This window comes from Vulpes vulpes, chromosome 15 (genome assembly GCF_048418805.1).
Source record: "Vulpes vulpes isolate BD-2025 chromosome 15, VulVul3, whole genome shotgun sequence".
NCBI lineage: Eukaryota > Metazoa > Chordata > Mammalia > Carnivora > Canidae > Vulpes > Vulpes vulpes.
Window position 1 is genome coordinate 103337230 of NC_132794.1, and position 16921 is coordinate 103354150.

Sequence of the window (16921 nt, forward strand, 5' to 3'; positions counted from 1 at the left end):
GCTAAGGAGATTTTAGACCTGGTATAAAGCAAAGCCTAGCTATATGCTGCTTAGAAAAGATACAAAAGTATAAAAATATTTAGAAAATTTGAAAGTAAAGGAACGGGAAGAAGATACACAATTGCTAAATAAAAGAAAGTTGATATAGCTTTACTAATATCAGACAGATAAGAATTTTTTTATTTTTTATTTTTTTGACAGATAAGAATTTAAATCAGGCATCTACCTGGAAGATATAACAGTGGATTTATATGTACCTTGTAATACTGTGTTAAAGCAAAAAAAAAAGGAGGGGGGGAGACAAATTATATTGGGATTTTTAAATCCAATTTTCTTGGGAACTAATAGTTTCAGGAGACAAAAAACGGAAAACAAAAAATATAAATGATTTCAATAGCCTAATTAATAATTTTGTATTCTTTGGTATTTGAGAGCATATTATCTTATGACTGCCAAATATGCACTATTTTCAAGTACAAATGGAACATCTTCCAAAATTTACCATATGCTGTGTTTTAATGCAAGTCTCAAAAATTTAAAAAGATTCAAATCATACAAAGTAACTGATCACAAAAGTAATTAGAAAAACCCTAAGATGTCTAGAATTAATACATTTCTTTTTTTAATTAATACATTTCTTAAAACTAATTGGTCACAGAAATTATACTAAAAGTTAGAAAATATTTTGTACTGAATGATAACAGATCAAAATGTGTATGATGCCACCATGAGGGGCATTTATAATTATAAATTCATTTATTAGAAAATATTTTTAAAAAACCTGAGAATCAGGGGCACCTGGGAGGCTCAAGTGGTAGAGCTTCTGCCTTTGGCTGAGGTCATGATCTTGGGATCCTGGGATCAAGTCCCACATCAGGCTCCTCACAGGGAGCCTGCTTTTCTCTCTGGCTATGTCTCTGCCTCTCTCTCTCTCTGTCTTTTATGAAAAATTAAATAAAATATTAAAAAATATAAAAAATTAAATAAAATATATAAAACATTATATTTATATAATAATATAATTATTATAAGTAATATAAAATAAAATATATAAATATATAAAAATATTAAAAATATATAAAAAGCCTGAAAATCTGTGATGTGAACATAGTCTCAAGAAATTATTAGAAAAAGGATAGCAGATTAATCCTAAAAGTAGAATAATTAAATAAAGATAGGAAAAAGGGAGAGAACATGAGATAACACAAATTAATGAAATAGAAAAGAAACATGATGAAGATTATCCATATAGCTACCAAAAATCAACAAGGTTAGTTGTTTGGAAAACGGTAATGTAAAAGCAATGCAATTTAAGTGATTATAAGAACATTAATACCTATGGAGTAAATGCAATGACATGTATGCAGTAACTTTACACAGAAAATTATAAAACCTTATTTAAGTGAGAAATAAATAAGATATAGATAAATGGAGAATACATTATGATAATTGTTCAAAAAATTGAATATTGTAGAGATCTCTATTATTATTATTATTATTATTATTTTAGATTTTATTTATTTATTTGGGAGACAGCATGCATGAACCAGGGAGAGTGGCAGAGGGAGAGAGAAAACAGACTATCTGCTGAGCAGGGAACTGGATGCCAGGCTCGGAACCCTGGGATCATCATCTCATCTGAAGATAAGACACTTAACCAACTGAGCCACCTAGGCACCCCTGTAGAGATTTCTACTTTGCTGAAATTGATTTGTAAATTTAATGTAATCCTAAACAAAATTATAGCAAGTTTTTTTTTTAGAAGTTGACATGAATATTCTGAAATTTATATGAAGAACAAAGCTAGAGGACTTCTCTACCAGATCTCATGATTTTGAAGCTATAGTAATTAAGTGTTGTTGCAAAAATAAGGAAGTAGGCCAATATGGCAAATAAGAATTCCAGATGTGCCCATTTGTGGACATTTAATTTATGACAAAGTTGAACTACACAGCTATTTTTATGATAAATTATTGTAGGCCAGTAAGATATATGATTGAAAAACTGAATATTGGGACCTACTTCACACCATCCACAAAAGTCAGTTTCAGATCAATTATGGATCCAAATATGGAAGATAAAATAATAAGTATTGTACAAGATGACACAGACAAATATCTTTATATCATTGGTAAAGAAAGACTTTTAAATTTAATTTTTAAGTTTTAAATTTAAATATTTATTATTTAAATACTATTAATAAACAAGAAATGATAAACTGAACTATATATGTCTAAAAATATCCAAAAACAAGAAGGTTAAAAGGCAAGTTGCATTGTGGGAGGTATTTGCAACACAGGAAGCCAACAAAGAACTCTCTTTCTGAAAATACTGAGAAGAACTACAAATCAATAGGAAAATGTCAGATATCTCAATAGAAAATATGTAAAAGTATTGAACAGATACTTCACAAAAATGGATATTTGGATGGCCAAAATACATTTTAAAAGGTGCTCAACTTTATTAGTCATTAGGGCAATTTAAATTAAGACAATGTTGATGTACCACCACACATCCACTGAAATGGCTAAAACTTACCAGACTGCAAATATCAAGTGTGTATCAACTGCTAGAAGCATTTTGAAAAAACTTTTGACAGTTTCTGCTAAATTTGAATACGCTCACACTCATAATGTATGAATCCTCTGAAATAGTTATTCTAGGATGTATCCCAACAACTGCATATATGTGTGAACTGTAGTCATATAGAAGAGTATTCATGACAGCTTCTTTATAATAATCAATAATTGGAAACAAGTGAAAATCTGTCATCGATTCAAATGGATATGTTATATATTCTCACAGTGGAATGCTATGCAATAATGAAAATGAAAGAATCATCTCTGTAGGCCTCCATGCAGTTGTAGCTCACCAAAATAATGTTGACCAAAAGAAGTCAGACACAGCATATAGTATGATTCTACTTATATGAAGTTTAGAACCAGCAGAAATTAATCTATCATCTTAAAAAGTTATAACAGGGATTGTCTTAGGCTAGAAAGAATTGAATAGCAATTGATGAGCAATAGGGAAGCTTCTGGAGTGGTTGCACATGGGTATTCAGTTTGTGATAACTCATTAAACTATACTCTTAAATTATGCTTACTTTTTGGTATAAAGTCATAAAAGTTTATTTAAAAATAGAAATCTGTATTTGATTTGACTCTGTGGGTTTAATATTATATGCTTATAGTTTATGATAATTGGAATAATGAAAGAGGGTCAATTTTTAATATATAGTTACCAAAATACATTTTTCTTCTGCCATTGTTAGAAAAGGATTGAGATATAAAAGTTCAGATACGCCCCAAGCCATTGCTGCTACTCTACTACTTCAGGACAAGTTGAGTTAGGTTTCTTTAAAGAGTAAAAGAGCGCAAACATTCCTTCCTGTATTTATGGGAGTTCTATTTCTCAAAAATGTTTCCATCTATATTGTTAGAATGTACTAGTAATTGGTATCATCATTTAAGAGATTTCAAACTTTGCTGTAATGATTTTAGGTACCAGGGCCATTGTCTTGATTTCTTAGCCTTGTTAGATATCTCATAACATTCTTTGCACATAACGTTTGTAGAGCTTACAGTAGGAGGCTTTTCTATGGAAACTTCAGATTTTCTGATCTTTTTTTGAGGTCCTTTCCTCTACTGCTGTGTTCTTTCAGTCTGTGAAAAAGCCCAGTAAACTTTACAGTAGGAGGCTTTTCTATGGAAACTTCAGATTTTCTGATCTTTTTTTGAGATCCTTTCCTCTACTGCTGTGTTCTTTCAGTCTGTGAAAAAGCCCAGTAAACTTTAGCACATAAGGAATATATTAAACATTATCATTTACAACTTACAGCTGTAATGATCAATTAGGTAATTTTTTTCCATTTTTTTCAAGTGAAAGAAACAGATTCAGCTATACTTCTAAAAATGTTAAAAAGTTAAGTTCAAGTCTAATGATATGCTTCTCTGGTACTATATTAATTCTTTGAATAATATATAAAAATTTTTGAAATCACAGTTACTTAAAATGTGATTTTATAATGATGCTATGTCTGATTACATAAAATGACTTATTTTACCTTCTTAAAATTGATATAACGGGAGTTATTTTTACATCGAATGATTCAAAACTATTTTATTACTGAATTTTTGTGATTTCTCTAACATTTTAGCTGTCAGGTTTTGGAAAGTGATGCAGGACAATTTTATAAATGTTATTAGTTTACTTACATTTTGGCAAATACTGATGAACATGATATGGTGTTCATCTTTGCTTATTTCTTTTCATGATTAGTGTCTGAAATTTTTTTAGCAAAATTGTTGACTCTATCAAGTACTGTGTTGGGAATAATTTTAAGATGTTCTCAGTAAGGAACACAGATAATTTAAAATTTTATGATTCATGTGTATGTGAGAAGTAATAGAAATACACATACATGTGTGTAAAGAAGTAGTACAGCAGATTTATTAAAATGAAAAAATATATAGGCAAAAAAAATACTGTCTTTATAAACATCATGATATGGGGCACCTGGGTAGCTCAGTCAGTTAAGTGTCTACCTTTGGCTCAGGTCATGATCCTGGAGGCTCGGTATTGAGTCCTGCATCAAGCTCCCTGCTCAGCAGGGAGTGTACTTCTCTCTCTACCCCTCACCCTGCTTGGCTCTCTCTCTCTCTCTGTCTTGCAAATAAATAAAATATATATATTTTATATTATTTAAAAAATATTTCATTTATTTATTCATGAGAGAGAGAGACAGAGAGAGAGGCAGAGACAGAGGCAGACAGAGAAGCAGGGTCCATACAGGGAGCCTGATGTGGGACTCTATCCCCAGACCGCAGGATCACACCCTGAGTGAAGGCAGATGCTCAACCGCTGAGCCACCCAGGCGTCCCATAAATAAATAAAATCTTAAAAAAATAAACATCATGGTATGTTATGGGATTTGGAATTTTGGAAGGCGTAGTTAAAATCACATACTGATAATTTGAAGAATTACACATATCTTTAGAGCTCTACCTTTTAAGGTAATTTTTGAGATATAGAGTACTTTTTTCCTAGTACTCTTTTATAAACTGGGAAATAATGAATATGGCATCTGAAAGCATATGTTTATAGTTTTAGAACAATAATGTAGTAAACACCTCATCCACCTGAGCTAAGTAAGAGGACATTACAATACCCCCAAGAAGATCTCATGTGTACCTTCATGATGGCATTCCCTTCATTATCCCTGAAAGAGATAACCATTATTCTTAATATTGTATTATTTTTTTGCTTTCCATTGTTTTTTTTAATATGTAAAAAACATATTTAGTTTGTCTCTTTAGTTTGTCTGGTTTTGAATTTTGAATCTTATTGTTAAACATTGTATGTTTTCCTTAGAGATCTTTTTAAAAAAATCAAATGTATGTGTTACAGACATATTTTAATGGGGGAGGTAGATAATAAAAATGGAAATAAGTAAAGTATATTTAAATGTCAATAAGTGCTATGGAGGAAACAGAAAGCATGGAAAGAGGATTAGTTTTAGGTTTCTATATTTCGATAGGGTAGTGAGAGTAGACATCACCAAGACCATATGTGAGTAACGACCTGAAAGAGGTTAGAGAGGGAGCCATGCCAGAATTTGAGGGACAAATAGAAAGCTAGTGCAAAAACCTTGAAATGGGAATATGCTTATCATTTGAAATGCAAAGTGGCCAGTATAGCTGGGGTAGAGGGTCTTAGAGTGGGTTGGGTGAAATGGTGGAAGACGACCTTAAAGTGGTAATTGTGAACACTGTCACATAGAGACATCAAGCTCAATAAAGGGATTTTGACTTTTCACTCTGATATGGGAAACCATTGGAGGGTTTTGAATAGAGATATGAGATACTCTGCCTTAGGTTTTGGCTGCTGTGTTGTGATTATGATGCAAGAGCAGAAGAAAGAACACCATTTAGGAGGCTAGTATAATAATCTAAGAGACAAATGATAGCATCTGGGACCAAGGAGGCCATGAGCAAGTGATGAGGTTTGGTTAGATCCTGAATATATTTTCAAGGTAGAGTCAAGAGAGATTGCATAGACTAAGGGATTGGAAATAGAGTGGAAGAGAGAACAAGTGAAAGAGAATTAGACTTTTGGCCTTAAGATCTGAAAGCATGGAGTTGGCATTAATGGAGATGATGAAATTTGTGAGAGGAGTAAGTTTGGTGTAGAGGAAGATAAGAAGTATTAGATACATTTAATTTGAGATATAGATTACACATCCTAGTGTATATGTTAAATAGGTGGCTGGATATTGGAATTTGGGCATCTGGACGCTAATTTTCTGGTCAGAGAAGTAAGGATAAATAATCAGAAAAAGAGACAGAATGAGCAGTTAATGGGTCAGCAGGAAAAACCAGGGAAGTATATGTTCTAGAAGCCAAGAGTGTGTTTCAAAGGAGGGAGGAAATTTGTCACCCATCAGAAGCTGCTGTTGGGTGAAATAATATGAGAATTAAGAAATGTTTGTGGAATCTGGCAAACTGGAGTTTTTTTGGTGACCTTGATATAAGTGGAGTGGTAGAATGAAATTCCGATGAGCATGAATTCTAGTCAGGATGGAAGAGGAATTGCAGATAAGTGGTAAATGTTCTGAGGAGTTTAGTTGTAAGGGAGAGAAGTAGGGCAGTGGGGGTTAAAGGAGGTGGGAACAAAAGAGGGCTTTTGTTTTTTTAAGTTTGGAGAAATATGTTTTTTGGCTTACAGGATGATCAATAAGATGTAAAAAATAAAAATGATGCAAGAAAAGGAGGAATTTGCTAGAGGGATGTACTTAGAACAAGTAGCAGTAGGATCTAGTGAACATAAATAGGATAGCTTTTAGGAGCATAGACATTTTATTCACAGGAAGAGGAGAAAAGGCAAGTTTTATGAATATGGTTGCAGGCAAATGGGTAGAAGTGGCGAGAACTTGTGAAGATTTTGATTTTTTTTTATTCTTAATGAAATAGAAAGTTAAGTTACCACTCGGGAGTGAGAAGGAGGGATATTTAGGAGGGTGGAGGGATGGGCAAAATGGACGAGGTTAAGTGGGTGATACAGATTTTCAGTTATGGAGTGTATAACTATGAGAATAAAAGGAACAGCAGAGGGAATATAGTCAATGGTACTATAACAGTGTTGTTCAGTGACAAATGATAGTTACACTTGTGAGCATAACATAAGGTACAGAGTTGTTGAATCACTGTGTTGTACACCTAAAACTAATGTAATGTTTTGTGTCAATTATACTACCCAAAAAAAAGAATTGGGGATTGGACATTTGAGGTTTGAAGAGAGGAGATAAGGTATGAAATGATCTTTTAGGAGGAAGAGGGAGGTATGGTAGAGTTGCTGGCAGAGTTGTAGTCTTGCATAAGAGACAATGTGTGAAAATAGATCCTTTTTATATTTTCTGTTCTACTGTGGATGGTATTTGAAATGTACCAAGTTTTGCTATTATGGACAGTCATAGTTTATATGTTCTTACTGTTCTTCTCTTATTTCATATATAGGTTTCTCTAGGTTATTTCCTTGTATTATAAATCCTTGGTCATAGGCAGTGCCATGCTCAATTTTACCCAACTATACTCCATTATCGTTTTACTAATTTATACCTTCACCAGTCATGAATGGGAGTTTCCAGTTCTCTACAATCTCTTCAAATTGTGGTGTTTGAGTTTTAAAATAAATTTTATCAAAATGATGGGTATGAAATGATGTTCCCATTTCGTTTTGCATTTCCCTGATTACTAAATAGGTGTTTATTGTCCATATACCTCTTCTTCCCATTTTATCATAATGGTTATTTTGTGTATCCTTCTTTTTGCTGTTAATTATTTGTTAGTTTAATACTTTGCAAACCTTTTCTCTCCCAGATTGCGAATTTTCATTCTGCTCTTTGTATGACATTGTTTAATGAATGGAGATTTTTAATTTAAACACAGAAATGATCAGTCTTTTATTTTTCAAAATCCTGTGGGTTGTATTTTGTGTTTTGCATAAATAATACTTTCCTATCTCAATATTTTTTATATTTCCTACCGACATTTTATAGTTTTGACTCTCACATTTAGTTTTTAATCCAACTGGGTAGGGATCCATTCTTTTTTCTTTTCTTTTCTTCTTTTCTTTTTTTTTATGTGGATATCCAATTGTCCTGGACCATACATTTTTTTTTTGTTTTTATGTTTTATGGTGATAATTTTCAATTCAAGAGTTAGAAAACAACTTTATGTGTAGAATTAAGGTGTGAAATCCAACATATGTAATGGTTATAAACCTATTTAGATGCTATATTTATTCTTAAGTAAGTTTTGATGAGATGTATTTTTAGGAATTTATTCAAGAAATCAATGTCCTCTGTTAAATTGTTATAATGGTGTTCATTATGTTCTTTTAGAATCTTTAATATCAGCAGCATCATTTTTTTAAAAGATTTTATTTATTTATTCATGAGAGACACAGAGAGGGAGTGGGAGAGAGAGAAAGAGAGAGAGAGAGAGACAGAGAGGCAGGCAGAGACACAGGCAGAGGGAGAAGCAGGCTCCACGCAGGGAGCCTGATGTGGGACTTGATCCTGGGGCTCCAGTATCATGTTGTGGGCCGAAGGCAGGTGCTAAACCACTGAGCCACCCAGGCATCCCAGATTCAGGTTTTTAATTTTTGGTAGAATACTAAAATGTTGTATCCTTCTGTGATTTTTTTAAAACAATTTTTATTGACATAAAATTCATATAACAATTCTCTACTTTAACTGTTTTTTAAATGTACAATTTAGTGGTTTTTAGTATATTGATAATGTTTTGCAACCATCTTTATTATTTTCACAATATTTCCATCATCCCAAAAGAAATCACATACCTTCCTAAACACTCTTCCTCCATCTCCTGGAAACCACTAATCTACTTTCTGACTCTAGATTTGCCTGTGGTGTTATTTTAATATTTCATTTTTTATAGCCAAATAATATTTCACTATATGAATATATTACATATTGTTTATTCACTCATGAGTTGATGGACATTTCAGTCATTTTCACTTTAGTATATCATGAACGAGGCTGCTATGAACATTCTTTTTTTAGCTATGAACATTCTTGTAGAGGTTAACTTTATATATCGGTAAAGTGGTGGTTAAAATGGTTCCAGTTTTCTCAACTGTGAAGACAGTTTTTCCTTTTTAAATTAATAAACACCTGGTTAGAGATACTTTTAGACTATGTATTTTGTTTCTTTTTTCTTTTTTTTGTATTTTGTTTCTTATTAAACTTTACCTAATAGTTTTAGCATCCACTGATCATTCTTGTGAGAAAATTATTACCATGATGGCTACTGAATGGTGATATCTAGTTTTATTATTCCTTCTAATGTGCCCTGAATTTTTCTTCACTTAAATCAGTATGACTTGATAGATTTTATTTTATTCAGTGTTTTATAATGAATTAATATTATTCTTTATTTTATTGTTTAATGTGTCCCACATTTGGCCCCTTGAGCTCCTTCCAGCCAGGCTACTGTGTTCTTTACACATGTCCCTGTTGTTTTTTGTGCAATCCTCCACTTTCTGGCACACATACAAAAAAAATTCATTTTACATCTTATTCTTTCCCTGCTGGAATAAGTAATTTCCCCAAAGAACCCACATTCATTTTAGTAGAGAATAACATTTAAAAAACCAAGATTAGGGCACTAGGTTTGTTTACTGTTTTTTTTTTTTTTTTTTTTTTTTGCGGTGGTGTTTATTGATTTTTGGTGTGTTTACAGATCATTTCAGAAGATAGAGCCAGAAAATGTGCAGACATACATATCTATATCTATTTATAGAAATATATATATCTCTTTCTCTATGTATCTGTCTGCCTAAACCTTGTCTAAGCTGCATAATGATGTAGTACAATGTCACAGGGTTTATTCTAGCCTTCCTCTCTCAGAAGGGATATTTGTATATCCCTTCTGACAATGAGAAACCTGGATCAAAAAATATCTTTGATTTATTTCATTGGAGTTTTGTAATTTTTTTCATATAGATCTTACACATATTTTGTTAGATTTATGCCCATTTAATTTTCTTTTTTTGGTGCTAATATAAATGGTGTCTTTAATTTCAAGTATTCATTGTTCATTGGTGGTATATAAGAAAGCAATTGATATTAGTTTATTAACCTTATATTCCTTAACCTTGCTATAATCGCTTAGTTCCTGGAATTTTCTGCTTGATTCTTCAGAATTTTCCCTGTAGAAAATTATGTCATCTGTGAGCAAATATAGTTTTATTTATTCCTTTCCATTTTGTGTACTTTTCTTGTCTTATTGCATTGGTTAAGACTTCCAGTACAGTGTTGAATAGAGGTGGTTACAGAGTATATTTTACGTTGTTCCTCTTCTTAAAAGGAAAAAATCTAGTTTCTCACTGTTAAGTATGATTTTTGTTTTCTGTAAATTCTTTTATTAAACTGAGGAAGTTCCCCTCTATTCCTAGTTTGCTGAGAGTTTTTATTATGAATAGATGCCGGATTTTGTCAAATGATTTTTTCTGTATCTGTTGATATGATGCTAAGATTCTTCTTCTTTCTCCTATTGATGTGATATATTACATCACTTGACCTTCAAATGTTTAATCAGCCTTGCATACCTGGATAAATACTGTCTGCTTAATCATTAGATAAAAACTGTTTTCAGGGATCCTTGAGTGGCACAGCGGTTTGGCGCCTGCCTTTGGCCCAGGGCGCGATCCTGGAGACCCGGGATCGAATCCCGCGTTGGGCTCCCCGCATGGAGCCTGTTTCTCCCTCTGCCTGTGTCTCTGCCTCTCTCTCTCTCTGTGTGACTATCATGAATAAATAAATAAAACCTTAAAAAAAAAGATTTAAAAACTGTTTTCAGCTTAAGTTTCTCTCTAGTAACTGAATGTTTTTTCCTTGATCCATGTATTTCCTTTACTATTTACTAGATAGTGTTTATTTTGTAAAAAGATATCATAGACTACTATATTTTATTTTTTATTTTTTAAAAGATTTTATTTATTTGTGTGTGTGTGTGTGAGAGAGAGAGAGAAAGAGAGAGAGAGAGAGAGAGAGAGATGCAGAGACACAGGCAGAGGGAGAAGCAGGCTCCATGCAGGGAGCCTGACATGGGACTTGATCCCGGGTCTCCAGGATCAGGTCTGGGGCTGGCGGTGGCGCTAAACCACTGAGTCACCTGGGCTGCCCTAGATTTTAGAAGGGAAATGTGCCATATTTTTAAAAAACAGTTAACTTGAAAGTGCTCTATATTTGTCAATGGTAAAATTTTGTATATGTGTTGCTGAAGTGAGCATGATAGTGATATAATTTTGAATCTATAGCTTTCTTTGTAACCAGAAAGGCTTAGGAGAGAATGGGAGTCAAATTTCTAGATGACTCTTGTCGTTTATTATGAAAGCCTGGTATTCTTTCTTTTACAGGCATATTGAGATATAATACATATACCATAAAATCCACCCATTTAAAATATACCGTTAAATGGTTTTTAGTTTTACTGTGTTGTCCAATCATTGCCCCAAATTAGAACCATTTTATCCGTGCAAAAGGAAACCCTATACTTATTAGTAGTTAATCCTTATTTCCCTTCAAACCCACAGCTCTTGGTAAGCATTATTCTACTTTCTGTCTCTAAAGATTTTTCTTCAGGACTTATAAATGGATGATACAGTATGTGTTTTATTTTCTTAGTAATAGACTTCTTTAAGCATTAGTGAGAGCATGATTTCATATTGTAGCATGTATCAGCACTTAATTTATTTTTTTGTCAAAATATATTCCATTGTATGGATATACCACATTTTATTTATCCATTTGTCAGTTGATTGAAATTGGAGTTGTTCCCACTTTTTAGCTATTGTTAATACTTCTATGAACATTTGTATAGATGTTTTTGTGTAGAGGCTTGGTTTCATTGATCTTGGGTGTATATCTAGGAGTGGATTTGCCAGCTCTGTAGTTACTCTACAATTTAATTTTTGAGGAACTCCCAGACTGTTTTCCATAGTGGCTGCAGCACCATTTTACATTTCCACCAGCAGTGTATGAGGATTCTAAGTTCCCCATATCCTTGTCAACACTTGTTTCTGTCCAACATTTTGATTATAGCCCCCCTAGTGGGTATGAAGTGGTATCTCATTATAGTTTTGATTTGCATTGTTATAATGGCTGATTATATTGAGCATCTTTTCATATGCTTATTGGCCATTTATATAGCTCCCTTGGAGAAATGCCTATTAGGATCCTTTGCCTATTATTTTATTTGAATTTATCTGTTTATTATTGAGTTATGAAGTCTTTATATATTTTGAGTGTAAGTCCTTTATCAATTATATGAGTTGCAGATGTTTCTCTCACAATGTGTTATTTTTCACTTAGTTTACAGTGTCCTTTGAACCTCAAAATTTTTAAATTTAAATGACGTCCAATTTGTTATTTATTTTGTCACTTATGCTTTTGGTGTCATATCTAAGAATCTGTTGTAGATTGTATTGTAGAGTATGGTCATGTTAACAGTGTTTTGTTTCCCAATCCATGAAAATGAGCTATACTTCCATTGATTCAGATCATCTTTAATTTCTTTCCTTAATATTTTTTAGTTTTCACAGCATAAGTTTTATAGTTACTTTGCTAAATTTATTCCTAAATATTTTATTCTTTTTGATACTGTGGTAAATTGATTTTTAAATTATTTTTATCTTAGGATTTTGCATTGGTAGTGTATAGAAATTCACCTGATTTCTATATATTGTTCTTTTACCCTATTGACTTACTAAACTCACTTATTATCACTTATTATTTCTAATAATTTTTTGTGGATTTATTAATATTTCTATATACAAGTTCATGTCATCTGCAAATAGTTTTGCTTCTTCCTTTCTAGTCTGGATGCCTTTTATTTCATTTTCTTGCCTTTTTCCCATTCAATAACCTGTAGTACAATGTTGAACAGAATTGGCAAGAACAGACATCTTTGTTTTGTTTCTGATCTTACGGAGAAACATTTAGTCTTTCACCATTAAGTATGTCAGCTGCTTTTTTTTTTTTTTAATGTCTTTGATATTAGATTTCTATGGCTGCTGTAACAAGTTACTGCACACTATGTAGCTTAAAACAATGGAAATGTATTCTGTCACAGATCTGAAGGCCAGAAATCTAATACCAAATTGTGAACAGGATCGTGCCACCTCCAGAGGTGCTTGGGAAATTACTTTCCTTTCCTCTTTCAGCTTTTGGTGGCAACCAGTATTCCTGGAGTTGTGGATGAATTGTTCCATTGTCTGCTTCCAAGTTATATTACCCGCTCCTCTTTTTTGGTGGGTTTTTTATATTTAGAAGACCTATTTGTCATTGGATTAAAGTTGGGTTTTTTAAATTTAGAAGACCTATTTGTCATTGGATTAAAGTTAGAGGCATAATCCAGAAAGATCTCATCTCAAGATCCTTAATTTAATTACATTTGCAAGATACTTTCTCCAAATAAGGTAACATTCACAGGTTCTAGGAATAAAACATGGATTTATCTTTTGGGGTGGAGTGCCATTCAGCCTTTATCAGGTTGTGGAAGTTCCTTTCACAGGAAGTTTCCTGTTTTGTTGAGTGTTGTTAGCAAGAAGGGGTGTTGGATTTTGTCAAAATTTCTCCTCTGTTGAGATTGTCATTTAAAAAAATCTATTAACATGGTGTGTTACATTGATTTTTAGATGTGAAGCCAATTATGCATTCTTGGGATAAATTCCACTCAGTCATGGTGGAATATATCTTACTGGTTTTGGGTTGCTACTATTTTGTGGAGGATTTTTGTGTCTCTCTTCTAAAAGAACATTAGTCTGTAATTTTCTTGTGATATTGTTGGTTTAGGTATCAGACTCATAGTTTCTCATAGAATGATGTGAATAGTGTAATCCTATTTTATATTTTTGAAAAGTTTGTGGAGACCCTTAACTCTTATTTAAATATTTGGTAGAATTCACCAGTGAAGCCATCTGGCCTTCCTTTTTAAATATTTTTTACTTTTTATTTTGGAGGAAAGTTTAAAAATTCCTAATTCAATGTTTGTTGTAGGTCTATTCAGTTTTATATTTCTCCTTTTCTCAATTTTGGTAGTTTATATCTTTCTGGGACTTTGTTTATTTCATATTGTTTGTATATAGTTGTTTAGTATTGCATTATAGTCTGACATTTCTGTCAGATTGGTAGTCATTTGCCTTTTTCATTCTTGATTTTATTATTTTTTCTTTTTTAAAAAAGATTTTATTTATGTATTTGAGATAGAGAAAGCAAGAGAGGGCAACTATGAGCTGGGGCAGGGGGTGGGCAGAGGGAGAGGGAGAAGCAGGCACCCCATTGAGCAGAGAGCCTGAGGAGGGCTTGATCCCAGGACCCTGGGAGCATGACCTGAGCTGAAGGCAGATGCTTAACTGACTGAGCCATCCAGGCACCTCTCATTCTTGATTTTAGTAGTTTGAGTTTTCTCTTTCTTTTTATTCTTGCACAGTATACCTAAGGGTTTGTCAGGATTTTCTTTTTTTTTTGTCTTTTAAAAGAAATAACTTCCAGCTTCATTCATTTTCTTTATTGTGTTTTTCAGTCTATTTTATAGTATTTTCTGTTTTAATTTTCAGAATCTTTTTGCTATAGGCTTGGTTTGCCCTTTTGTCCAGTCTCTTACAGTGGAGGTTTTTAAGTTATGGAATTTTATTTTTTTCTTTAAATATATGTGTCTACAAATAAGATATCTCTCTAAAATACTACTTTTGGTGTATTCCATGTTTGTCTTGTCTGCATTTTTATTCATCTCAAAGTATTTTCTAAAATGCTTGGGATTTTTTCTTTGACCCATTTATTATTTTGAAGTTTTTGTTTCATTTCCACATATATGTGATTTTCCCAAATAACTTTCTTTTTGTTTTAATTATTTTAATTCCAGTATAGTTACCACAGTGTTATATGAGCTTCAGGTGTACAGTATAGTATTCAACAATTCCACAAGCACCTTGTGCTCATCATGACAAATGAACTGCTTAATCCCTATCATCCATTTTTTTAAAGATTTTATTTATTTATTCATGAGTGATGCAGAGAGAGAGGCAGAGACATAGGCAGAGCCTGAAGCGGGACTTGATCCCAGGATCACGGGATCACGCCCGGTGCCAAAGGCAGAAGCTCAACCACTGACCCACCCTGACATCCCCCATCATGTATTTAATCGATTAAACATCCCCTCACACCTTCCCCTCTGATAACCAACAATTTGTTCTCTATATTTAAGAGTCTGTTTCTTTGTCTGTCTCTTTCTCTCTCCCTTTTTGTTCCTTTGTTTTGTTTCTTAAATTCCACATATGAATGAAATCATATGGTATTTGTTTTTCTCTGACTCACTTATTTCACTTAGCATTGTATTCTGTAGCTCCATCAAAGTCATTGCAAATGGCAAGATTTCATTATTTTTTTGGCTGAATAATATTCCATTGTGTATATATACATAACATCTTTATCCATCTATCGATGGACACTTGAGCTGCTTCCATAATTTGGCTATTGTATCCCAAATGATTTCTATTACTTATTTCTAATATCACTCCATTGTGGTCATAGAGCATGCGTTGTATGCCTAAATTTATTTAGTCTTATTTTATGCCCTAGCATTTGGTCATTCCTAGAGAATGTTACATATACACTTACAAAGATTTTGTATATTGGTAATGTTGGCTACCAGGTTCTCCATATATCTGTAGGGTCTAGTTGGTTTGTGGTATTATTCAGGTGTTGTATTTCCTTGTTTATCATATAGTTCAATCCATTTTTGAAAATGATTAGTGAAATTTGCTACTATTATTGATTTCTCTATTTCTCTCTTGTACTCTGTCCATTTTTGCCTCATTTTTGGGAGGTTCTGTTGTAAAGTCATGTATGTTTATAATTGCCATATCTTCCTGATGGACTGATCCTTTTATCAGTTTTATCCTTTTAAGAAATATCACTGTTGAAGTCTACGAACATTTTTGTTTTAATGTCTGTTTTGTTTGATGTTATTATAGCTCCTCCAGCTTTCTAATGTTTATTATCTATATAGTATCTTTTAAAAATCCATTTTCTTGGGCAGCCCCAGTGGCTTAGTGGTTTAGTGCCATCGTCGGCCAGGTTTGTGATCCTGGAGACCCGGGATTGAGTCCCACGTCCGGCTCCTTGCACAGAGCCTGCTTCCCCCTCTGCCTGTGTCTCTGCCTCTCTCTGTGTCTCTCATGAGTAAATAAATAAAATCTTTAAAAAAAAATCATTTTTCTTTAATCTTTTTTTTTTTAAATTTGTACCTTTCAAATCTAAATTATGTCTCCTGGAGAGAGCATCTAGTTGGTACCTTTTTTTTTTTTTTAATCCTGTCTCACAGCCTCTGCCTTTTATTTGTATATTTAATAGCTTTAATTTAATGTTATTTTTGATGTAGTTGAATTTGTCTGCCATTTTATTTTTTAAATATCTCATTTGTTACTCTAGATAATACTTTTTGTTACTCTTTTTTATAGCTCTGTTTGCATTAATTAAATATTTTCTAGTGTAACATTTTAATTCTTTAATAGTTTTTTAAAAAATATAATCATCTTAGTTACTTCTTTAGTGTTGATGTTAGGGCTTATCATATATACCTTATCAGAATATACATCAGACTCACCCACTTAACTCCAGTAAAATATAAAAATGTTCCTCTTACAGAACTCTCTTCCCCTTTTTAAAATCTTTTTTGTGGTATTACAGTTATATATAGAATATCTATATTTGTTCCAAAATCAATAATATATTGTTATTATACTAACTTTATATGACTTTTTCTTTCAAAGAACAGAGGAAAGAAGAACAAATATATATTTCTTATATAAACTTGTTATTGAATATTTTTGTGTA

At 32.5% G+C, this 16921-nt stretch overlaps 1 protein-coding gene across 1 annotated transcript in view; it reads left to right on the top strand.

Annotated features, from left to right (window-relative positions):
* Positions 1-16921, top strand: part of ATRNL1 (attractin like 1) — a 762129-nt gene that overhangs the window by 94447 nt on the left and 650761 nt on the right. The gene's annotated exons all lie outside the window — the stretch shown is intronic.